This window comes from Bos grunniens, chromosome 16, assembly GCF_055505025.1.
Source record: "Bos grunniens cultivar Pamir isolate PY7600 chromosome 16, Bosgru_T2T1.0, whole genome shotgun sequence".
NCBI lineage: Eukaryota > Metazoa > Chordata > Mammalia > Artiodactyla > Bovidae > Bos > Bos grunniens.
In genome coordinates, this window is record NC_141180.1 from 48,803,099 (window position 1) to 48,827,604 (window position 24,506).

The 24,506-nt window shown below is 37.2% G+C and overlaps 1 protein-coding gene and 1 non-coding gene across 10 annotated transcripts in view; one reads left to right on the forward strand and one right to left on the reverse strand.

The window, feature by feature from the left end:
• DRC8 (dynein regulatory complex subunit 8) overlaps positions 1-24,506 on the forward strand; it is a 116,195-nt gene that overhangs the window by 5,841 nt on the left and 85,848 nt on the right. The window lies entirely within an intron of this gene.
• LOC147356784 (U6 spliceosomal RNA) lies at positions 11,133-11,239 on the reverse strand. The gene has a single exon (XR_015143881.1). It is a non-coding gene; the product is annotated as a U6 spliceosomal RNA (small nuclear RNA).

Below are 24,506 nucleotides of genomic sequence, written 5' to 3' on the forward strand. Positions count from 1 at the left end.
TAAAGATGAAAGAGCAAACTCCAGAGGGAACGCGTAGAGCTCGGTGCGCAGGCCTGTTCTCTGCGGCGGCACCAGACGGCCCAGCGCGATCGCGGTGGCAGAGGCGGGACTGGGCCTCCGGTCGCTGGGTGGGAGGCATTGATATGTCTTCATCATTAGGGAAAAGAAAACCCGCTTATCCATGTTTATTTGTAAGACTGTTAACGTTGTTTTAATTCAGCAGTTTGATTAAAAGGTTGATGCTTTTTTTTTTAACCATCCTCCGTTAGTTACTCAAAAATAAGTCTGTTTCAGTAATTGATGAACTCGTCGCTAAAATGTCAAGCCATTGAAACGGTAGAGGTAAAATAATACCCCACCTTTGTTCTTTTTTTGAGTGCTTGAAACATATCAGCATATTCTCAGCATGGAACAAAGGTGTAATTAAGTGATATTTACAAGTGTAGAAGCCAGCGGTGAGGTAGTCAGTCACTTGTCATGGTGATCACAGAGAAACACATGGCGCTGTGCCAAACAGCGACGTAGTGATAGCAATAATACGATTTGGGTTTTTTTTATGATTACGTTAGTCTGGAAAGCCAGACATTTTATAGATGTTACCTTCCTAAGATGTCCTTATAATTTTATTGTGCTGTTTTAAAAGTATAAGATACGTCCTAAGAAAATTACTTTTTTAATATTAGTTTTAAAACTTTCCCCAGAGGGACTTCCCTGGTTGTCCAGCGGTTACATATACGCCTGCCAGTGCAGGGGACACAGGTTCCATCCCCCTCGGGGAAAGATTGCACATGCTAGGGAGCAGCTAAGCCCCCGCGCCACAGCTACTGAGCCGGGGCTCTCCAACAAAAAAAGCCTGGGCAATGAGAAGCTCCTGCGCCCCAATGAAAAGTAGCCCCCGCTGGCAGCAACTAGAGAAGACCCAGTGCAGCTAAAAAAAAACTTCCCCAGAAAGACTTACCTTTATTTATTAAAATTCTTATTTACAAAAAAAAAAAAAAAGACTTTCAGGAGATAAGTTAATCATGGATTTTAAAAAAGATTTGATTAGGTCAGCCTGAGGAAAAGACACACTGGATTATGCTGCAAATACAGTTTGTTTTTCTTCATTAAAAAAATAGATTGAAAGGTTTTTTGATTTTTCAGTTTTTGAAGATACTTTCCTGTTTATAATAAACTGTATCGGAGAAGAAACAATTCTATCTATAGCCATAGAGGTAATGACTGTTAAAATCAGACTGGGTGTCATTCATTCAGTTGACGTGTGTTTAATGCCTACCATATGGAAGGCATTCTGATTAGGTTACAACTTTGGAGGGTATTTTTTTCTCCCAAAGAAGGTGAGCTATATAAGGGAGATAAGACATTCACAAAAGGGAGAGAGCAGTCAGCTGGACTGGTATGAGCAGCCCATGTGCCAGCTGCTTGCCGGGTATGTTGTATCCCCTCCTGATGTGGGCAGCAGCCTGGTATCACTGGCAGCTTGTAAGAAAGGAAGGAACGCAGTCCTTGCCCCTGACTTACTGAATTAGACTCAGCATTTACGCATTCCTGCTCGTTCCACATGCACATTAAAGTTTGAGAAGCACTGTTACATGGTACATCTCAGTTACTCTTTACAACGGTCCTATGAGTTAATTATAATTGCAGCTTGAAGGGCATGATGAAATAGAAGTATGTTGTCTCGAGAATGAAATAAAGGTATGTTGTCATAAGGATAAACTAGAGACTCATTTGCTGATAACCATCTTTGAATACACATATTTCACTCATATATTTGATTCTCTGCTCTGAAGTTTCAGAAATTACGCCTGACTAATTAATCCGAATAGGCTAGACTTTGAGGATTCACTCAAGCTAACTAAACTCATAAAGAGTGATGTACAAACCTGAATAAAGATTTATTAATTTAAATTGGGGTATGTTGATACATGGGTCAGGAAGCTGACCTCTGCAATGTCATATACTGTTTTATGTGTATTAAGCTTTTGTAGAGGGTAGATTTATATTTCTAAAGTTGCTTGATGAACATGGAATCAAGCAAAAGAAAAGGATAGTTTTGAAGGCTATATCCATTACCTTATAAGCTCAAAGAGGGTGGGGATCATTTCTTTATACTCAGTGTCTTGCAGAGTATATAGCACATGGTAGGAATTCAATAAATATTGTCACATTCAGATAATTTAAAAGTGTTTGTTTTAATCAAAGCGTTATTTACTGTTTCCCCAAAGATCTACACCTAAAAGCATATACAATTATTGTTAGAGACTTTTTCCCTCTTCCTTTCAAGTAAACTATATGCTTTTATTTCATCTGGCTCAACAAACATTTTTTTTGAGAGCCAAAAAAATTCATTGGCATGTCTTTTTTTTTATTACTTTTTTTTTTGGCATGTCTTTAAAAAAATAACAACACATATATATTTTAAGTTGTTCAGTTTTAATCTTGAATTTGTTTTAAGTTCTAAAGGATTAAGTTTCTGTGTAGTCATCATATCCAGCTCTTCTTCAACATTTAGGGATTAATCTTGATACAAATAGTGAGAATATTGGTAAATAGTAACTAAACCTATGATGGGCTCTGTTTATAAAAATTTTCTGTAAGATTATGTACATTGAAACCATGCTTAATTTGTAACATTTTTGCACTTTATACATAGTATAATTTATCTTTTTTCCTAGATTAAAAAATGTAACATATATTAGCTAAAGAATTTGAAATTCTAGAATCAAGTTGATTTTTTTTTAAATTACTTAATTTTATTTGTTTTACTAAAAGGAGAGTGCTTGGAATGGGATAGGAAAAATTATTTTTGAAGTTCTGTTATTTCTGTGTAAGTTTCCTCAGCCAGGGCATTATTTATTTATTTTTTTCTTTTCCTCTGTTTTGTTTAAAATGAGGAATCAATGTAGTTGTTGATTCTTTGGATCTTTTAATCTTATTTTAATGTTTCTATCTCTTAGAGACTTTTATATAGGACTGGAAGAATCTTCTAATTGTGATTAAAATCATGTCTAGGAAACAGACTGTTTAGGAATAACATTCTAATTTTTGGCAGGCCATTGAGCTTTGGAAGGCATGTCAGTTTTGTTTTGTTTTGTTTTGTTTTAAATAAGACTCAGGTACTCAAAGTTCTTTCTAGGATTTATTATTTTTGTTTGTATTAAAGCATTCTTTTTACTTTGCATGCTTTGATAATATTGCTTAGTAAAGTACTTCCAATTGAGGAATCCACTCCTAGACGGAAGAAGTTTTATAATTTTGTTTTGTGTTTGTTTCCCTGTATTGTGCCATTCCTCTCGAAACCCAGCATTTGGAAATCTAAAGTAAAAAACTGAGATTACAGGTTAATACTACTTTTTGAAAAGTGAACTGTTGATAGTACAGAGTGTAGTACAAGATAGTAGAAAACGTGAGCACCGAAGTAAGATCTGAATTTAAATCATAGTTTCCTCAAGCTGTATCTGATCTTAGCCAAGATACTAAATCTAGGGATCTTCAGGTTCCTCAAAGGTAAACTGGAAATAGTTATATTTCATAATCTGTTGTAATGTGGACAGTATCTCCACAATGCCTGGCATTAAAGGAATGCTGAATAAATCAGAAGAAAAGTGGTTAGTACATTTTAGGGAATTAGTGGCTGTTTAGTAGATTCCATATGTATCACATAAAATCTAAGTGTTCAGTTCAGATCAGTCGGTCAGTCGTGTTCAGTTCTTTGTGACCTCATGGACTGCACCATGCCAGGCTTCCCTGTCCCATCACCAACTCCCAGAGCCTACTCAAACTCATGTCCATCGAGTTGGTGATGCCATCCAACCATCTCATCCTCTGTCATCCTGTTCTCCCCCTGCCCTCAATCTTTGCCGGCATCAGGGTCTTTTCCAATGAGTCAGTTCTTTGTAGCAGGTGGCCAAAGTATTGGAGTTTCAGCTTCTGCATCAGTCCTTCCAATGAATATTCAGGACTGATTTCCTTTAGTATTGACTGATTTGATTTCCTTTCAGTCCAAGGGACTCTAAAGAGTCTTCTCCAACACCACAGTTCAAAAGCATCAATTCTTTGGTGCTCAGCTTTCTTTATAGTCCAGCTCTCACATCTATTCATGACTACTGGAAAAACTGTAGCTTTGAGTAGATGGATTTGTTGGCAAAGTAATGTCTCTGCTTTTTAATATGCTATCTAGGTTAGTCATAGCCTTTCTTCCGAAGAGCAAGTATCTTTTAATTTCATGGCTGTAGTCACCATCTGCAGTGATTTTGGAGCCCCCAAAAATAATAAAGACTGTCACTGTTTCCATTGTTTCCCCATCTATTTGCCATGAAGTGATGGGACCAGATGCCATGATCTTAGTTTTTTGAATGTTGAGTTTGAAGCCAGCTTTTTCACTTTCCTCTTTCACTTTCATCAGGAGGCTGTTTAGTTCTTCACTTTCTGCCACAAGGGTGGTGTCATCTGTATATCTGAGGTTATTGATATTTATCCCAGCAATCTTGATTCCAGCTTGTGCTTCATCCAGCCTGGCATTTTGTATGATCGTACTCTGCATATAAGTTAAATAAGCATGGTGATAATATACAGCCTTGACGTACTCCTTTTCCTATTTGGAACCAGTCTGTTGTTCCATGTCCAGTTCTAACTGTTGCTTCCTGACCTGAATACAGATTTCTCAAGAGGTAGGTTAGGTGGTCTGGTATTCCCATCTCTTTCAGAATTTTCCACAGTTTATTGTGATCCACACAGTCAAAGGCTTTGGCATAGTCAATAAAGCAGAAATAGATGTTTTTCTGGGACTCTCTTGCCTTTTCAATGATCCAGTGGATGTTGGCAATTTGATCTCTGGTTCCTCTGCCTTTTCTAAATCCAGCTTGAACATCTGGAAGTTCACAGTTCACGTATTGCTGAAGCCTGGCTTGGAGAATTTTGAGCATTACTTTACTAGCATGTGAGATGAGTGCAATTGTGCAGTAGTTTGAGCATTCTTTGGCATTGCCTTTCTTAGGGATTGGAATGAAAACTGACCTTTTTCAGTCCTGTGGCCACTGCTGAGTTTTCCAAATTTGCTTGCATATTGAGTGCAGCACTTTCACAGCATCATCTTTTAAGATTTGAAATAGCTCAACTGGAATTCTGTCACCTCCACTAGCTTTGTTCATAGTGATGCTTCCTAAGGTCCACTTTCCAGGATGTCTGGCTCTAGGTGAGTGATCACACCATCGTGATTATCTGGGTCGTGAAGATGTTTTTTGTACAGTTCTGTGTATTCTTGCCACCTCTTCTTAATATCTTTTGCTTCTGTTAGGTCCATACCATTTCTGTCCTTTATCGAGCCCATCTTTGCATGAAATGTTCCCTTGGTATCTCTAATTTTCTTGAAGAGATCTCTAGTCTTTCCCATTCTGTTGTTTTCCTCTATTTCTTTGCACTGATCACTGAGGAAGGCTTTCTTATCTCTTCTTGCTATTCTTTGGAACTCTGCATTCAAATGGGTATATCTTTCCCTTTCTCCTTTGCTTTTGACTAGCCTTATCAAGTCTTTATATATTTTTTTCAGACCCACTCCCATAATATACATCTTAAGTTAACAAGATTGGAATGAACAATAGAAAGATTTTACCAGACCCACTCCTATAATATAATTTTAAGATGACAGGGTTAGTCAAAAGGTTCTTGTTAAGGAGAAACATGTCCTCAAGCAAGATGCATTGTTATATTGACTAAGACAAAGCAATGTAGAAAAGAATGTTTGTCCTTTTCTCCTTGAGAGCCCCATACCTCTTTCTCCTTCTCAAGGGCTCCGGACCCCTTTCTTCTCAGGAACCCTGGACTTCTTATCAACCTACCTAGGAACTGACTCTCTCAATAAGAGTTATATCACTTACTGTTAATTCCCTGGGATTTAGAACAGTTGTAGGATGTATTGTAGTCACTCTGTAAATACTTGCTGAAGGAATGAATGAGTGTAAAGAAATAACTTATTTTTAAAATGTAGCAATAAATTTGGAGCTTAAGACCTGGGCTTGAACTTGGACACTGCTTTTTTTTTTTTTTTTTTGGTCCAGATTTCATTGGGCATGTCATTTAATTTCCTTAGACTTCAGTTTAAAGAGTTCTTGATCTCATCAGCACTTTGGAGTAGGCACTGGGCTAAATATTTTACATGAATTATATTATTTAATTCTTCGAACAAACCTATGTGAGAGAGACCTCTTTTATCCCCTTTCTACAAATGAATAACAGGGACTTGGATGGTAAAGCAGAATTCTAGTTTCAGCTCCAACACTAAGAGCTTGGAAGTCATCACTCCTGTTGCCGTAAACTGGAAGAAATACTTGGTAATTCTGGCAAATAGTTGAAGGCTATGTGGAAGCTGTGCTATTGAGAAACTTCTGGGAACCTACAGTCTTAGGAAATCCCTCATATTTTTTGGGGTTTTACTTCCAGGAACCCCACCAGGCTATCTGGTAAAGGGACAGGAAAGACTTCCTTATTGCTGTAGCAGGCAGAAGGGGAAAGTAACCGTTTTGAAATCTCCAGAACATTCTTCATAAAAAGATGTGCTTTCCAGGGGGAAAAGACATTACCAGAGCCTTGTCCTACCTATCTGTGTTTAGCCAGCCACAGTGCCCCATAGCCTTCTTATCTCATCTAAGAGGATGGGGAGAAGCTAAAAAACAGTTACAAGGGTCACATTCCAGAAACCCTGGTCTATTTATAAAAAACAAATTTAACCACGAGATTATAGATTGCTTTTCTTCACTCACACCTAATCACCACATAAACAGGACTCAGTGTAATACCAGTGTTTTACAACTGAAAAATGTAAATGCATGCTGTATCTAAGGCGGAATTCTGGCAGGAACCTGGCACTGGAGCTACAGGAAACAGGAAACGGTACACACACCCTCCTGTGTGCTCAGCGGCCTCAGGCATGTCGACTCTCTGTGACTGCAGGGACTGTAGCCCGCCAGGCTCCTCTGCCCCTGGGGATTCTCCCAAGGATACTGGAATGGCTTGCCATGCCCTCCTCCAGGGGATCTTTGCGACCCAGAGATGGACCTGCGTCTCTTATGTCTCCTCCACTGGCAGGTGGGTTCTTTACCACTAGTGCCATCTGGGAAGCTAATCCTCATACTAATGACCTTCTATCTCAGTTCTTACTACCTGATGCATCAGGTGTGTTTTTTAACAAGAAGTTACAAGGCATGCTAAAAGATAAGAGAAACAACCTGGAGAAAAAGGAAGTATCAGAACCAGACTCAGGTACATTGTACAAATTTTGGAATTATCAGATAAAGAATTTAATAACTATGACTAATATGTTAAGGGCTGCAATGGAAAAAGTAGACAACATGCAAGAACAGATGAGTATTTCAAGTGGAGAGATGAAAGCTCCAAGAAAGAAAAAGGAATATCAGAGACCAAATGTACTGTAATGGAAATGAAAGAATACCTTTGATGTGCCCATCAGTAGACTTAATGTGACTGGGGAAAGAATCATTGAGCTCGAAGATGATGCCACTGGACACTTCCCAAACTGAAATGCAGAGAGAGAAAATGAAAAACCAAAGAAAAACCAGAACATCCAAGTACTGGGACAATTTTAAAAGGTCTGAAATACACATAATTGGAATTACCAGAAGAAAAGGAATCAAAGAATGAAGCACAAGAAATATTTAAAATAATAACAGCCAAGAGGAGAGATGTCCCTGGCAGTCCAGTGATTAAAACTCCACACTCCCAATACGAGGGGGCCCAGATTCGAGCCCTGGTCAGGGAACTAGATCCCACATACTACAACTAAGACTTAGTGCGACTAAATAAATGTAAATATTAAAAAAAAAATAACGGCCAAGAATTTCCAAAACTAATGACAGACACCAAACTAGATCCAGGAAGCTAACTGAACACCATCAAGAGAAATATCAAGAAGGTATGCCTAGGTATATTATATTTCAAACTGTAGAAAACCAAAGTTAACAAGAAAATCCTGAAAGAAGTCAGAAAAAAAGTAAGAAGCCTTACCTAGGCTTCTTGTCAGAAACTATGTAAAGCAGGAGAGAGTGAATTGGAGTAGTGTTGATAGACAGGTAAAGCAGTATGACCAAGGCCAGCCACTTAGCTAACTGCTGAAACAAAGACTCACGTTCAAGTCTGTCTGACTCCAAAGCCAATGCTCTTAGCCTCTATACCCCACATAGAGAAGTCAAGGGGAATTTTATTATAAAAGGAAGGAAAACTTGGCCCATGATCTCCTTATCTGGAGCAGTAGTCCCAAACTTTAATGAACTTCAGCCTCACCTGGAGGGCTAGTTAAACCACAAATTGCTAAGCACCATTCCCAGAGTTTCTCAACCCATAAGTCTGGGGCTGGTGGGCTGAGAGTGGGCTCTTGAGAATCTGCATTTCTAACAAAGTTACCGGAGGATGAGGATGCTATTAAAAACCATTGATGTAGAATCTAGGGTAAAGTTTCAATGTATTTGCTTCTAGGTTTTTTTCTAGACAGATTTGTATTTTGTTTTACGGATTTGAGATTACATTGTATATAGTTTTATATCCAGCTTTTGTCCTTACTATTATAAGCATTTTGTCATGTCATTAGTATTTCTCAGCATTATTTTTAATAGCTGCATTTATTATATTTATGAATTATGTTTACCTAAGCTTTCCTTGACTATTGGATGTCTACATTGTTTCCAAATTTTCTGTGCTATAAATAATACTGCAGAATAATGCCACCACAGTAAATGGTCAATGAATGTCTTGTATCAAGAATCTTTTGATACAGCATAGATCCCCACCGTCTATCCCCTTTGGAAAAATGACTTCATTCCTTCTCCTCTTTGTTCGTTCATACTAGTTATTTATGAGTTACAGAAGATAATCTCATTTTTAAATTCTATGAGTACTTATTGTGATTTTTTTTACTAATTACATTATTTTCTTTTAAAAATGATTAATTAATCGAAGATACACAATCACCAGTCAGAGCTTATGATTAGAATAAGATACATATTTGCTTATTGTTTGTCTATCCTGCTACAGTGGAAACTTCAGGAAGTCAGAGACTTTATTTCACTTACTATTAATTCCCTGGCATTTAGGACAGTTATAGGATTTATTGTAATCAGTCTGTACATCTTTGTTGAAGGAATAAATGAACCAAGGGTAATGAGTAGAGTAGTTTAGTTTCATCTTGCATGGTCTTTTCATGGGTAAATGTGTTTTTTGTTAACCTTCTAAAAATATTGAAAATAGTTCAGAGCTACCCTCGTTACATTTGCAGAAGCACTCAGATTGGAAATTACATTTTAAATCCAACTTCATTGTTTAAAATGCTAGAATGGCACTTCTGCTTCAGCATGATGATAGAGTACACATGTTTATTTTTGCCCTTACTGAAATCCCACAGAATGACAGTAAAAGAATTAAAAAAAAAAAAGGCATAGACTTACAAAGATAAAGAGAATAGGAGAGGAGATAATAGGGGTTTATAAAAAGACATTACTAGAGGAGATAATAATTTATTAAATGGATGAATGAGTGGCCACTAACTTAGCAGAACCAAAGAAAATAAACATAAGCCTGTGGAGGAGGGAGCCAAAAAGAAACAAACCAAGGGGAGCTGTGAAATCCTGGTAATTTTTAGAATTGGAGGCAGCAGCCACCTCTGATGGCCTGTGTATAGAGTGAAACTAAATATGGAAGGTTTGGATGAAAGTCATAAGGCAGATGGTTGGATCTTTCATCCTTTGGAGTAACCAGGTGATAACTTCTGGAAATTTAAGTCAGAGAGATCTGGGATGCAGGGATGCCTGGTACAGTAGGGGGTGATGTGCCATTATTATCACCAACTTTGATATAGTAGCTGACGTTAACATTTGTATTCAGTTTAATAACATTTGTATCACATAGGTTAAATACTTCTGTTGTTGTTGTTGTTCAGTTGCTAAGTTTTGTCTGACTCTTTGCAGCTCCATGGACTGCAGCACACCAGGCTTCCCTGTCCTTCACTATCTCCCAGAATTTGCTCAGATTCATGTCCATTGAGTCGGTGTGCTATCTAACCTTCTCATCCTCTGCCGCCTGCATCTCCTTTTGCCTTCAATCTTTCCCAGCATCAGGGTCTTTTCCAATGAGTTGGCTCTTCTCGTCAGATGGCCAAAGTATTGTAGCTTCAGCATCAGCCCTTCCAATGAATATTCAGGGTTGATTTCCTTTAGGATTGCCTGATTTGATCTCTTTGCAGTTCACGGGACTCTCAAATACTTCTGAGTAGGACTCAAGATAATAAACCTGAAAAGTGGTAGTCTGTTTAATAGGATATCAAAGAGATAGAGATTTGAAATTCTGTTAAGATCTTCATTAGTTATAAGGAAAGGGAACTATGCAACTCTTTAATTGGTTAGTAGATTTGCACTGGTAACTACATTATAAAATAGTATAAGCACTAAAGGCTTCAAAAGAAGAGTGAAAGGAATTTTAGAGATTAAAGAACTTCAGGTGAAATCAGTAAGTGAAGTTTCATAGAAACTGTGCAATATAATGAAATGGGAGGGAAAGTGTTTCAAATGTGACCAGTTTCAGTGACTTTATCTGCATTATACTTCAACTGCCCACTTTCGTGGCCAAACTTGTATCTTATAACATCTAGGATTGTATGACCTCTGACATCTTCAATTCAGATATTTTTATTCTTGAACTGCCTTTTTATTCACTGATTATTTTTAAGAATAATTTTGAATAATTTTGTAAAATAATTTCGAATTTACGGAAAAATTGTAATAGTACAGAGAATTCCCACATTCCCTTTACCCAGATTAATTTCAATATTTTGTCACATTTTATCACTCTCATATATATATATATACACACATATAACTTGTTGTATGTATCTGTTATATATGTATGTTCTTTACTTGAAACATTTAAGAGTAGTATGTTACAGTTGTACTGCATCTTCCTTAATACTTTTGTATGTATTTGCTAGGAACAAAGATAATCTCTTACGTAAAATCTCTATGAAGTTTAATTTAGATACACTTAAAAAATTGAAGTATGGTTGATTTATAGTATTGTGTTAGTTTCAGGTATACAGCAGTAGTTTATTTATTTATTTTATTTTATTTTTAAAAAATATGGAACGCTTCACGAATTTGCGTGTCATCCTTGCGCAGGGGCCTTGCTAACCTTCTCTGTATCGTTCCAATTTTAGTATATGTGCTGCCGAAACGAGCACTACAGCAGTAGTTTAGGTATATATATATTTCTTTTTTTTTCAGATTATTTTCCATTGTAGGTTATTATAAGATATTGAATATAGTGCCTTGTACTATATACAGTAAATCCTCATTGCTTATCTATTTTATGTATAGTATTTTGTTCTGTTAATCCATACTCCTAGTTCATTCGTCCTCCCTACTCTTTCCTCTTTAGTAACCATTAGTTTGTTTTCTGTGTCTGTGAATCTGTTTCTGTTTTGTATATAGATTCATTTGTATTATTTTTCAGATTCTATATATAAATGATATCATATAATATTTGTCTTTTTCTGACTGACTTCAGTTAGTTTAATATTCTCTAGGCCCATCCATGTTGTTGCAAATAACATTCATTGTAATGACCGAGTAATACTCCATTGTGTGTGTGTGTGTAACTCTATTTTTAGTTTTTAAAGGAACTTACATACTGTTTGCAAAAGTGTCTGTACCAATTTACATTCCCATCAACAGTATAGGAGGTTCCCTTTCCTTCACACACTCCCTCCAGCGTTTATTATCTATAGACTTTTTTTGATGATAGCCATTCTAACCAGTATGAGGTGATACCTCATTCTTGTTTTGATTCACATTAATAATTAGTGATGTTGAGTGTCTTTTCTTGTGCCTGTTGGGCACCTGTATGTCTTTTTTGGAGAAATGTCTACTTAGGTCTTTGATTAGGTTGTTTGTTTTTTGACAGTTAATTGTATGGGGTGTTTATATTCTTGGCTATTACTCATCAATCACATCGTTTGCAAATATTTTTTCCCAGTTCATAGGTTATCTTTTCATTTTGTTGACAGTTTATTTTGCTGTGCAAAACATTTAATTTTGTTTAGGTTATATTTATTTTTGTTTTCTTTTGCCTTGGGAGACTAATCTAAGAAAATATTCCTACAATTTATATCTGAGAATGTTTTGCCTATGTTCTCTTCTAGGAGTCTCTTCATGGTGTCATGTCTTATATTTAGGTCTTTAAAACATTTTGAGCTCATTTTTGTATATGGTGTGAGGGAATGTCCTAATTTCATTAATTTACAAGTAGCAGCCCAGTATTCCCAACACCACTTACTGAAGAGATTATCTTTTCTCTGTTGTATTTGATTGCTGTCTTGTATATTAATTGACTATATAAATATGTGGGTTTATTTCTGGCCTCCCTATTCTGTTTCATTGATCCATATATCTTTTTTATGCCAACATTAGGCTGTTTTGATTACTGTAGCTTTGTAGTAGTCTCTGACAGAGAAGGCAATGGCACCCCACTTCAGTACTCTTGCCTGGAAAATCCCATGGATGGAGGAGCTTGGAAGGCTGCAGTCCTTGGGGTCACTGAGGGTTGGACACGACTGAGCGACTTCACTTTCACTTTTCACTTTCATGCATTGGAGAAGGAAATGGCAACCCACTCCAGTGTTCTTGCCTGGAGAATCCCAGGGACAGGGGAGCCTGGTGGGCTGCCATCTGTGGGGTTGCACAGAGTCAGACACGACTGAAGTGACTTAGCAGCAGCAGCAGCAGCAGCAGCAACAGCAGTAATCTCTGAAGTGTAGAAGGATTATGCCTCCAGCTTTGTTCTTTTTCATCAAGATTGCTTTGGCAATTCTGGGTCTTTTGTGGGTCCATGTAAATTTTAGTATTATTTGTTCTAGTTCTGTGAAAAATGTCATGGGTATTTTGATAGTGATTATATGAGATCTGTAGATTGCTTTGTGTGAGATAAGCCATTTTAACAATATTAGTTCTCCCAATCCAAGAGCATGGGAGATCTTTCCATTCTTTTAATAATTTTCAATTTCCTTTATCAATGTTTTATAATTTTCAGCATATAGGTCTTTCATCTCCTTGTTTAAGTCTATTTCTAGGTATTTCTTTTTGACATAATTTTAAGCAGGATTATATTTTTGCATTCTATTTCTGATATTTCATCGTTAGTATAAAGTAATGTGACAAATTTCTTTATATTAATCTTGTATCCTGCTACCTTACTGAATTCATTTATTGGTTCTAAGGGTTTTTGTGTGGAGAATTTAATGCCTTTGCAGAGAGTATCTTGTCATTTGCAAATAGTGACAGTTTTACCTCTTCCCTTCCAATTTGGATATGTTTTATTTTTTTGTCTGATTGCTGTGGCTAGGATTTCCAATACTATGTTCAATAGAAGTGATAAGAGTGGGCATCCTCCCTATTCATTTTTTCACTTCTTATATGACAGAGAAAATACAAGTCATAAAAATAGGAGCTTCCTCAATTTGTTCGTACGTACACGTGCATCTACTGAATTATTGCAAAAGCTTCTTAATTGTTTTACTTATTTTCATTTACCATGTTGAAAATCTGCTTATCTGGTGATGAATTCTCTGTCAAAACCTTTCATGTTTCCCATTGCCTTCAGTTCAGTTCAGTTGCCCAGCCGTGTCCGACTCTTTGTGGCCCCATGAATCACAGTACACCAGGCCTCCCTGCCCATCACCATTGCTTTAGTATGGTATTAATTCTCTAATAGAGCAGACTCTGATGTTTTATTTCTCCAGGTTCTGCTCTAATCACAAGTCTGGTAGGTGCCACCCTCCATGCCTTCTATATTGTACCATAATGAACAGTTTATGTGTTTTTTTCCCATAATGAAAGTTATAAGCCTCTGTATATATTGTTTTCTTATCCTGGGCTTCCTTGAATAAATGGTATTGTTTAGTGGTACAGAACATGAAATTGATAGTAACTCTTGATGGATTTGAATTCCAGCTCTACCTCGTAATAGCTGGATCTCAAAAGAGTTGGACATGACTTAGTGACTGAACAACAGCAAGAATTTTAGGCTAGGTACATAACTATTCTAACTTCTTTGCTTGTTAAATGAGGAGTAAAATCGAAGCTACCTCATACAGTGGTAAAGCACGTAGCGGAGAGTTTCACATGTAGTAGGAGTTCTATATATTATATCACTAATTACTTACTGTGTCAGGCACTGTGATGGACATTGGAGAATAGAACATATTTGGGTCTTACCGTCTTAAGAGATTATATACTGTAGAGAAGCGAACCATAATTCAGTGATATTTGGGTTAAGTTCAAAAAGTTCTAGAAGAGGGACCCCTGAGTTAATTTTTTCTTACTTCAGGGGCTTTGAGTGTGGCATTCCCTATTCTGAAAAACCTGCTGTTGTGTAGTTCCTAACTTATGTCCGACTTGTTTGCGACCCTATGGACTGTAGCCCGCCAGACTCCTCTATCCAGGGGATTTACTAGGCAGGAATACTGGAGTGGGTTGTCATTTCCTTCTGCAGGGGTTCTTCCTGACCCAGGGATAGAACCCATGTCTCCTGCATTGGCAGGCAGATTCTTTACCGTTGAGTCACCGAGGAAGCCCCCCCAAACCTACTAGTTTTCAGCTAAAAGGACTGAAGATTCAAAAGCCTGAATAAATAACGGAGCATGGCTTACTAGAAATATTGAATAAAGGTTAGTATAGCTGGTGTGAAGAAGTGAGGGTGGGTGAGACTGTAAGACTAGTGTGAAATGAGGTTTATAAAGTAGGCCGAGACCACACGTATTAGATGACCAGGTCAGGGGTACTGACCTCTATCCAAAAGCAAGAGGAAGTCACTGAAGCCTTTTACCTAGGGAGATAATACAATTCAGTTTATGTTTTTAAAAGGTCCAAGGTCCCTTGCCGACACTGTGACAGATTGGACCAGGGCAAGAGCAGGTGATGATGGTGTTATCTTGGACTAGGTGGTAGCAGAGGAAATAGGTAAGAAGGTTTTAGAGCCTAGAGATTCTAAATTTCTTTGTGACTGGATGTTGAGATTTGAAGAGGGTTAGGGATGAATTAATGCCTCTCCATTTCAATGTCTGACTATTTCGTCATCTCTACCTAAGTCTCACTCTAAAAAGATGGGGTGTCACTCTTGTGCTTCTATAACACTGTCTACATACTTTGCTGAGTTTTAGCACATCTGCTATTATAGTTTACTGTAGCTGATTTGTTATCCTTTTAAATTAAAATGTATTTGTGGTACATGATCAATAAATATTTGATAAATGAAAGCACGTAGTAACATAAAGCTAGATCATGAGCGAATACCGTACAGTATTTTAAGCCAGGTGTTTTGGTGATATATTGTTTTTGGATCAACCCATTTATAAAATAAGAATTCATTAAGAACTCCTCCTCCCCCCAAAACACCTTAATGGGTTCTTAACATTTTTTTTAAAACAGCGTATCTCTGGAATAGGTATTGGCATTATTTGGGTCAAATAGAACAATAACATAATTTATACTTCTAGTTAATTAATCTGGAATGTATTTCTTTACCTTCTTTGTTGTGTGTTTTAAACAGGTCTCATGATAAGGATTTCTCTTGGGGCTTATTATTTTCTCTTAATTTATGAAGGTGGGATTTTGAGTACCTAGTATTTAAATATATATACAGACATCTTAGCTTTAGAAAAAAACCCAGCTGTGATATTTAAAAACTTCTCTATTCTCCCTGGGTAGTGGGGCCAGTATTTGGTAGCTGGTGCTGAAACTGAAAACCTTTGATTACATCCTTGCCCTGGGATTGTGTCAGTGGCAACTGTCACTCAATGGGACAGAGGGAAAGGAAACAAAACAAAAACCTCTCTGTTTTCTTAGGCAGTTTGACATATATTTTGGTTAATATAGCTCCTTCTGTATTTTTTATCATTAATTTCCTCTTTTGAAATTAAATGTTAAGTAGTTTTGGTTTGGGGCTTCTCTAGTGACTCAGATGGTAAAGAATCCACCTGTAATGCTGGAGACCTGGGTTCAATCCCTGAGTTGGGAACATCCCCTGGAGGAGGGCATGGCAACCCTCTCCAGTATTCTTGCCTGGAGAATCCCCATGGACAGAGGAACCTGGTGGGTTATAGTCCATGGGGTCACAAAGAATCGGACACGAGTGAGCAACTAGCATAGCACAGTTTTGGTTTTGTCTTGGTATGGTTTGATTTTAACTTGGTATAATAGATAATTTTTAGCCCTAGTATTTCTATTGCTGAAAAACAAATATGTCAAATTGTTGGCTTTAGTAATGTGTAATATGGGAAGAAGGTAAAAGGAATTACTGTGCAGTAATATAACTTGCCTCTGAGATTTCACCAATTAAAAGGTATTTTATTATTGTATTGTATTAATTTCATTATATTTATTTTATAAAAAAGAAGTCTGCTGTATGCTTTTGTGACCTAGAAGGGTAGGAACAACTATGAATAATGTAAATAATATAAAATATATACATTTTATTTAGTATTTTTTTATCTTTTTTTTTTTTAACATTAATTTATTTGGCTGCCCTGGATCTTAGTTGCAGCATGTGGGATCTAGTTCCCTAACTAGGGAATGAACCTGGACCTCCTGTATTGGGAACACGGAGTCTTAACCACTGGACCACTAGGGAAGTCCCTATTTAGTATTTTTAAAAGGATGATTTGCATATCTAACCCAATAATTAAAGTAATTACTAGTTCAAAAAATATTATTAGTGAAATACCAATAGATTCTAGTAAGGTTTACGACTTCATGAAAACCAGTGTAGGAAGCTCCGGCTTCCCTGGTGGCTCAGATGGTAAAGAAGCTGCCTGCAATGCAGGAGACCCAGATTTGATCCCTGGGTCAGGAAGATCCCCTGGAGAAGGGAATGGGTACCAACTACAGTTTCTTGCCTGGAGAATTCCATGGACAGCGGAGCCTGGTGGGCCATAGTCCACGGGGTCGCAGAGTCAGACATGACTGAGTGACTAACACACGCATGCAAACCAATGCTAATAATCCTGGGTGAAATTATTTAATAGAGTTTTTCCTTTTTTCTCTTTCATTACATTTCATGTAAATGAGTACAGTTGACTCTTGAACAGTGTGGGGTTAGGGGTGCCACCCACAGCATAGTTGCATATCTGCATATAATTTATATTGGTCCTCCTTATATGGGTGATTCTCCTTTGTCCATGGTCTGCATCTCAGATTCAATCAACTTCGGACCCTTGTAGTATGGTAGTATTTACAGTTGAAAAAAAAAATTGCATGTAGGTGGATCTGTGCAGTTCAAACTCCTGTTGTTTAAGGATCAGCTGTAACAGAAAACTTAATTTCTCTCAGTCAAATTTATATAACTTACTTTCTTGAGATACTAAGTAACTTTGCTCAAATTAGAAAAAAATAGTCTGATAATGGGTAACTTTTATTGAATATTACTGTAGTTCTGGTAGTAGCTTTCAAAACAACCTTGTGACATTAAGATAGTCTTGATACCTTTTTGCAGATGAGAGAAACTGAGTATTGAGCAGTTAAGTTACCTGTCCAAAAGGTTATGGAGCTAATAATTGATGGATCTGATCTTTAAACCCAGGTAGTCTGATACTGTGCTGCAACCTAGAAATGGTGGCAAAACTTTTTCAAAGTAAGAAGTTAGTAACTTTTTTATTTCTTAAAGCCATTCTTTATTCAGTTTTCCTTAATTTTTACCTAATGCCCTTTACTGTTCCAGGATCCCAACTCTGATACTACATTGCATTTAGCTGTCATGTCTCTTTACATTCCTCTTGGCTATGACAGTCTCAGACTCTCCTTATTTTTCATGATCACTTTGATAGCTTTGAAGATTAATGGTCAGCTTTTTGGTAGAATGTCCCTCTGTTGGGATCCTGGAATACATACTACCTAGAAGTGACGAGAATCGATGAAGCCTATGACTTACTGAATTTGCAGTCTAATGGGGGTTGGGGAAGGACAACTTGGGGACCCCCAACAAGTGATTATAGCATTATGGGAAAGAATAGGACACACTGAGGATACACTTTCTCCAGATCACTAGCCATTTCTTTGTTTCCAATTGAGTTTTCCTCCTAGCAACAAGAGTGATCTTTCTTGATAATAAATCTAGTCAGATACTCCCTACTTGATAAATCCTAGTTTGATACCTATTGCCCTTAGAATAAAATCCAAATTCCTTTAATGTGTATTACTGAAAAAGACCCTTAATAATATCAAGTCTCTCCCCACACTTTCTCTAGTTACATCCAATTATAAGGAAGTAAAGGAGAAAAAACTCGAACTTTTTCTCATGCTTTTTAGTTTCTTTTCTAAAACTGTTATACAATTTTATTATTTTGAATTATTTTTTAAGGAGGATAAAAAAATTGACCAAAGTTAACATACAGGATATGATTTTTAAAAGCACATTTAAGAATTAGTTTCTAATAAATACCCATAAGAATGCATGGAAAATGGAGGTTACACAATAACTGAAAAGTGTTCCTGTTTGTTGACACTCTTAAAAATACTTCTAGGATCCTTATTTTATAAAAATAAACCTTCCGTCAGTATACAGTATGTTTAAAAAATATACAAGATACTCTGACATATATTACAGTCATTCTGTTATAAAAATGTGGTTGTTCACGGAAATCAAAGGTGTAATCAAAAATCTTTCAACAAACAAAAGCCCAGGACCAGATGGTTTCACAGGTGAATTCTACCAAAAATTTAGAGAAGAGCTAAAACCTGTCCTACTCACTCTTCCAGAAAATTGCAGAGGAAGGTAATCTCCTGAATTCATTCTATGAGGCAAACATCACCCTAATACCAAAACTAGACAAAGATGCTACAAAAAAAAGAAAACTACAGGCCAGTATCACTGATGAACATAGATGCAAAAATCCTCAACAAAATTCTAGCAAACAGAATCCAACAACATATTAAAAAGATCATACATCATGACCAAGTGAGCTTTATCCTAGGGATGCAAGGATTCTTCAGTATTCACAGATCAATCAATGTGATACACCATATTAACAAATGGAAGATAAAAACCATATGATTATATCCATAGATGCAGAGAAAGTCTTTGACTGACAAAATTCAACACCCATTTATGATAAAAACTCGCCAGAAAGCAGGCATGGAAGGAACATGCTATTGCTATTGCTAAGTCACTTCAGTCGTGTCGGACTCTGTGTGACCCCATAGATGGCAGCCCACCAGGCTTCCCCATCCTTGGGATTCTCCAGGCAAGAACACTGGAGTGGGTTGCCATTTCCTTCTCCAATGCATGAAAGTGAAAAGTGAAAGTGAAGTCACTCAGTCATGTTCAACCCTCAGTGACCCCATGGACTGCAGCCTTCCAAGCTCCTCCATCCATGGGATTTTCCAGGCAAGAGTACTGGAGTGGGGTGCCATTGCCTTCTCCGGAAGGAACATACTTCAGCATAATAAAAGCCATATATGACAAATCCACAGCAACATTATCCTCAATGGTGAAAAACTGAAAACATTTCCTCTAAAATCAGGAATGAGACAAGGGTGCCCATTCCCACCACTACTATTCAACATAGTTTTGGAAGTCCTAGCCACAGCAATCAGAGCAGAAAAAGAAATAAAAGGAATCCAGATTGGAAAAGAAGGAGTAAAACTCTCACTGCTTGCAGCTGACATGATCCGCTACATAGAAAACTCTAAAGACACCACCAGAAAATTACTAGAGCTAATCAATGAATAAAGTAAAGTTGCAGGATATAAAATCAATACACAAGTCCCTTGCATTCCTATATACTAACAGTGAGAAAACAGAAAGAGAAATTAAGGAAACAATCCCATTCACCATTGCAATGAAAAGAATAAAATACTTAGGAATAAATTTACCTAAAGAAACTAAAGACCTATATATAGGAAACTATAAAACACTGATAAATCAAAGATGACACAAATAGATGGAAAAATATGCCATGTTCATGGATTGGAAGAATGAGTATATTACCCAAAGCAATCTATAGACTCAGCACAATCCATATCAAACTACCAGTGGTATTTTTCACAGAGCTAGAGCAAATAATTTCACAATTTGTATGGAAACACCAAAAAAACCCTGAATAGGCAAAGCAATCTTGAGAAAGAATGGAACTGGAGGAATCAACCTGCCTTACTTCAGACTGTACTACAAAGCTACATACTGTCATCAGGACTGTATAGTGCTGGCACAAAGACAGAAATATAGATCAATGGAACAAAATAGAAAGCCCAGAGATAAATCCATACACCTGTGGACACCTTATCTTTGATAAAGGAGGCAAAAATATACAATGAAGAAAAGACAATCTATTTAATAAGTCATCCTGGGAAAACTGGTCAACCACCTGTAAAAAATGAAACTAGAATACTTTCTAATACCATACAAAAAATAAACTTAAAATGGATTAAAGATCTAAACATAGGTGAGAAACTATAAAACTCTTAGAGGAAAACATAAGAAGAACACTCTCTGACATAAATCATAGCAATATCCTCTATGACCCACTTCCCAGAATAATGGAATTAAAAACAAAAATAAACAAATGGGACCTCAGTTCAGTTCAGTTGCTCAGTCGTGTCCAACTCTTTGTGACCCCATGAATCGCAGCACGCCAGGCCTCCCTGTCCATCACCAACTCCTGGAGTTCACTCAGACTCACGTCCATCGAGTCAGTGATGCCATTCAGCCATCTCATCCTCTGTCGTCCCCTTCTCCTCCTGTCCCTAATCCCTCCCAGCATCAGAGTCTTTTCCTGTGAGTCAACTCTTCGCATGAGGTGGCCAAAGTACTGGAGTTTCAGCTTTAGCATCATTCCTTCCAAAGAAATCCCAGGGCTGATCTCCTTCAGAATGGACTGGTTGGATCTCCTTGCAGTCCAAGGGGCTCTCAAGAGTCTTCAACACCACAGTTCAAAAGCATCAATTCGTTAGTGCTCAGCTTTCCTCACAGTCCAACTCTCATATCCATACATGACCACAGGAAAAACCATAGCCTTGACTAGACGGACCTTTGTTGGCAAAGTAATGTCTCTGCTTTTCAATATGCTATCTAGGTTGGTCATAACTTTTCTTCCGAGGAGTAAGCGTCTTTTAATTTCACAGCTGCAGTCACCATCTGCAGTGATTTTGGAGCCCCCAAAAATAAAGTCTGACACTGTTTCCACTATTTCCCATGAAGTGATGGGACCAGATGCCATGATCTTTGTTTTCTGAATGTTGAGTTTTAAGCCAACTTTTTTACTCTCCTCTTTCACCTTCATCAAGAGGCTTTTGAGTTCCTCTTCACTTTCTGCCATAAGGGTGGTGTTATCTGCATATCTGAGGTTATTGATATTTCTCCTGGCAATCTTGATTCCAGCTTGTGCTTCTTCCAGCCCAGCATTTCTCATTATGTACTCTGCATATAAGTTAAATAAGCAGGGTGACAATATACAGCCTTGACGTACTCCTCTTCCTGTTTGGAACCAGTCTGTTGTTCCATGTCCAATTCTAACTGTTGCTTCCTGACCTGCATACAGATTTCTCAAGAGGCAGGTCAGGTGGTCTGGTATTCCCATCTCTTTCAGAATTTTTCACAGTTTATTGTGATTCACACAGTCAAAGGCTTTGGCATAGTCAATAAAGCAGAAATAGATGTTTTTCTGGGACTCTCTTGCTTTTACCATGATCCAGAGGATGTTGGCTATTTGGTCTCTGGTTCCTCTGCCTTTTCTAAAACCAGCTTGAACATCAGGAAGTTCACGGTTCACGTATTGCTGAAGCCTGGCTTGGAGAATTTTGAGCATTACTTTACTAGTGTGTGGGATGAGTGCAATTGTGTGGTAGTTTGAGCATTCTTTGGCATTGCCTTTCTTTGGGATTGGAATGAAAACTGACATTTTCCAGTCCTGTGGCCACTGCTGAATTTTCCAAATTTGCTGGCATACTGAGTGCAGCACTTTCACGGCATCATCTTTCAGGATTTGAAATAGCTCAACTGGAATTCTGTCACCTCCACTAGCTTTGCTCCTAGTGATGCTTTCTAAGGCCCACTTGACTTCACATTCCAAGGTGTCTGGCTCTAGGTGAGTCATCACACCATCGTGATTATCTTGGTTGTGAAGATCTTTTTTGTACATTTCTTCTGTGTATTCTTGCCATCTCTTCTTAATATCTTCTGCTTCTGTTAGGTCCATACCATTTCTGTCCTTTTATCGAGCCCATCTTTGCATGAAATGTTCCCTTGGTATCTCTAATTTTCTTGAAGAGATCTCTAGTCTTTCCCATTCTGTTGTTTTCTTCTATTTCTTTGCCTTGATTGCTGAGGAAGGCTTTCTTATCTCTTCTTGCTATTCTTTAGAACTCTGCATTCAGATGCTTATATCTTTCCTTTTCTCCTTTGCTTCCTGACCTGCATATAGGTTTCTCAAGAGGCAGGTCAGGTGGTCTGGTATTCCCATCTCTTTCAGAATTTTCCACAGTTTATTGTGATCCACACAGTCAAAGGCTTACAACCCTACTGCCATACAACCCAGCAATCCCACTACTGGGCATACACACTGAGGAAACCAGAGTTGAAAGAGACACATGTACCTCAGTGTTCATTGCAGCACTGTTTACAATAGCCAGGACATGGAAACAACCTAGATGTCCATCAGCAGATGAATGAATAAGGAAGTTGTACATAAACACAATAGAATGTTACTCAGCTATAAAAAAGAACACCTTTGAGTTAGTTCTAATGAGGTGAACGAAACTGGAGCCTATTATACACAGTGAAGTAAGTCAGAAAGAGAAACACCAATACAGTATACTAACACATATATATGAAATTTAGAAAGACAGTAATGATGACCCTATATTCAAGACAGCAAAAAAGACACAGATGCAAAGAACAGACTTTTGGACTCTGTGGGAGAAGGCGAGGGTGGGACGATATGAGAGACTAGCACTGAAACATGTATATTACCATATGTGAAATAGATGACCAATGCAAGTTCAATGCATGAAGCAGGGCACTCAAAGTTGGTGCTCTGGGACAACCCGGAGGGATAGGGTGGGGGATTCAGTATGGGGAACACCTGTACACCGTGGCTGATTCATGTCAATGTATGGCAAAAACCACCACAATATTGTAAAGTAATTAGCCTCCAATTAAAATAAATTAATTACACTTAAAAATGTGCTTGTTAACTAGTATTTCTGATATTATTTCACCATCTGACCATTTTATGAAAGTGCTCATTTTCACATATGGTCATTCCATATTTTGCTAAGTGAGCATGCTATAAAAAGTAACATTTTTTAGAATATCTGCTGAATGTGACATTTCTGTGAAATTAAATGTTATTGCTAATATTTTCCCCAAGCGTCACAAAACTACATCTACTTTGCTAAAAACGTGCATATTATGTTTTAGCTTTACTTAATTTTTGAGATAACATTTTTGATGTTGAATTAGATGTAACCATGAATTAAATAAGTGGAATTACTTGGATTATCAACCAAGCATTTTTTTTAAAACTGCACCGTGCAGCTTGAGGGATCTTAGTTCTTACCAGGGATCAAATCCAGGCCACAGCAGTGAACGTGCCCCGTCCTCGCCATTGAACTGTCAAGGAATTCCCAAGCATTTATTCATATATGTTAAAGTTATAGTTTAAACATATTCTGTAGCAAGAGATTTATTATTTCCAGAGCACATTTGTCACATTTATGAATTATGACTTTACTTTTCTATTGATACGACTAATAAAGAGTTAAATTTAGTTGAGACTTTATGCCTTGTGAATGAGGACTGAGTATGGATTCCTTTTTTTTAAGACCTATGTGAACATATTTTTCACCATTTTTAATGGTGGTCTTGGTCACCTTTTTAAGTGCACTGCTTCTTAAAAACAAAAGCAAAAATGAGTGATCAGTCACATTGTGGAGGACAATAAACCAAACCTTGATCCACAACCACATAAGCTCATTTCAGAGGGGATTTTCTTATTAGTTGAGAGGGCTAAATGACTTCTAAATTTTCTTTCAGTTCTTGATTCTGAGGTTTTCAATTGTCTTTTTTTTTCTCTACTGACCTAAATATGTCTGCATAAAATCATAATCTGTATGTTAATAGCTAATAAAGATATACTGGACCAACTTACACTTGTACCAACTTACAATAATGTTATATACACACGAATTCATAGAGAGAAGTACTTTGATTGCCACAATCATTTTAAAAATTAGTGATAGCACATTTGATCACATTACATTCCATTTTAATATACTTTTAGGTTAAAAAAGGTCTGTTTCTTAAGACATAATTATTTCCTCAAGTATCTTATTTGTTATATTCTAATCCTCAAGATTTTTTCCTGATAAAAGTTGTTTTTCCATCAGGCATTATTTTAATTGTTGTTTTGAAATACTGACTTAATCAGTATAAGTTGCCAAGTATTAATATTTTTGGCA